Source organism: Eptatretus burgeri, chromosome 10 (assembly GCF_056783735.1).
Source record: "Eptatretus burgeri isolate ZD-2024b chromosome 10, Ebu_testis_v1, whole genome shotgun sequence".
Taxonomy (NCBI): domain Eukaryota; kingdom Metazoa; phylum Chordata; class Myxini; order Myxiniformes; family Myxinidae; genus Eptatretus; species Eptatretus burgeri.
In genome coordinates, this window is record NC_140970.1 from 30,698,878 (window position 1) to 30,700,973 (window position 2,096).

At 44.9% G+C, this 2,096-nt stretch overlaps 1 protein-coding gene across 1 annotated transcript in view; it reads right to left on the reverse strand.

Annotated features, from left to right (window-relative positions):
• The window catches only part of LOC147018219 (serine/threonine-protein kinase Chk2-like), a 21,726-nt gene extending 19,959 nt beyond the window's left edge, over window positions 1–1,767 (reverse strand). The window contains exons 1-2 of the mRNA XM_085897699.1: window positions 1,680–1,767; window positions 1,455–1,509 (exon numbers count right to left, since the gene is read on the reverse strand). The gene's annotated coding sequence lies outside the window, so the exon portion shown is untranslated. The remainder of the gene's footprint in view (window positions 1–1,454; window positions 1,510–1,679) is intronic.
• Window positions 1,768–2,096: the final 329 nt, after the last annotated feature.

A 2,096-nucleotide genomic window follows, 5' to 3' on the forward strand; every position in this document is an offset into this window, starting at 1 on the left:
CTGAAACCCCTGCCAGATTCGACAAACCCCCTCGGAAAAAAATGCAAATTGAAATTGGCTACCCCCCTAAAAACACGTTTTTTTGGGTGTGGCTCCGCCCATAATGGGCACACCACGCCCATTCTCAGGAAAACACAACTAGATCATGATACAAACCTCCCACCAAAATTTTATCAGGATCGGATCAAGACCCACGGAGCTATGCTCGGGACAGACAGACAGACATACAAGCAGGTAGGCGGACATGGGTAGTCGACTACCCAATAGAACCTGACGCGATGGGTCCGTTCGATGGGGAATGACCTGAGGATTAAGCACAAGAAAATTCATGATTCTCGCTTCAAGGGTTAATGCTGCAGATTGTTTTTTCGTTAAAATACCCCCACATTTAGAGGTTTTACGGCCGTTGCTAGGTAACGGTTCTTTCTCACACATAACTGGGACATACCATGAACCTACCATACCAGTTTTATGTATATCTGACTCATAGTCTCTGAGATATAACGAACTTCGTATTTTTATTGTTTTCGACCAGGGTTCATTCAAAGTCTATCTTCTCCGACAGTTTTCATGGGATCCGGCTGGAAATGTTTGACAATATGGCTGAATGTACTGCCCACAGTCGCTCGTGGCCCGATTTTTGATTTTCGAAAAAAAATATTTTTTTAATGATTTTTCAAAAATTTCAAAGTGCCGTTGCTAGGCAACGGTGGTGTCCATAGCAACGGTTCTCATTTGCACACAACCAGCTCATGGCATGAACCTACCAACCAAGTTTCATCGAAATCGCCATTGTATTAACTGAAATCGCCATTTTAAATTCTGATAATAAGGGTAGAACACATATAAAAAAAAATATTTTGGATTTTTTTTTTTCGACGAGATCGACTACCCAACAAATGAAGTTTGTTTTGGCGTCAACAGGAAGTCGCTACGACTTTCGGTCACTGAGTTATGTCCAAGAATGTGTTTTCACGTTGTGTGACGTCACGTCGTGACGTTTAGTCCGATTTCGACGGGGTTTGGACGCGGACCGTCTCAGGTGGATTGCCTATCAGGTGTAAAAATTTAAGAACGACTGGTCCAGCCGTTTGGGCTGGAGACGACCGGACAAACAAACAAACCAACAAACGGAACAGACCAACATGCACAATATCCCGCTCCCTCCCTCCAGGGGACGGGATAATAACACCGCAAGTGGTCGGACAAAGCAATTTAACTCCGCGCACATCAAGTTCATGCAAACCGAACGTCCACGTCCGTCGAGAGTTCACACACACACGTCACATTCCGTCGGCACGTCTCGGCGCGCAGCACTCTACTCTTTCACATCGACAGCGCAAAACGCAGGCAGGACAGCCGGCTTGACGTTCAAATGCGAAGGACGACGAGTCGGCGATCACGTTATCCGTGAGTGGCGTTTCCAAGGCCCATCGAGAGCACAGCTCACTCACCGTGCCGTCTCTCTCCCACCACGACCACGCTCAGCGCTTTTGGATCTTCAACTTTCTGCAAACAAAAGTTTGGGAAAGTTGTTCCGTAAGTTAAAAAAAAATCAAAGCACAATTTTTTTTATTTAAAACACAAATAAATGCTCAAAGAGTTTGGAGTATTTGAAAGTATTGATAATTAAAAAAAAAACAACAACAATAATAATACATGCTTAAAATATTACGGACGGATGAACTGAAAGGACGAGCAGCTTGATACACCGTTTAATAAATAACCAACATGTTGGCCACGAGCGCGTACGTACGCACTTCCGTTATGTGACGCACATGGATGACGTGTTTCCGGCTAAACGAAAGCAATGCTGATGACGTCCCTGTAAGGCCGTTTGTTGGACCGCTTGATGGTCGCTTCGCCGACGGACCAATCGGTCGTCCTGTTTGCCAAAAAATTGCTTTCCCGGTCACTTTATGGACTTTAGTCCTGATGGCCCTTCTCGCTCGAAATGTCCCACACTAATAACCCCGTGGCCTTCTCCTGTTTCTGTAACAGCTCTCCGAGTTGCCTTTGTTTGGAGGAGTAGTTCATAGCACCTTTCATTGCTTTGTTTTGCCAGTTTGTTGTCAAATTGTAATATTTCGGTTTCT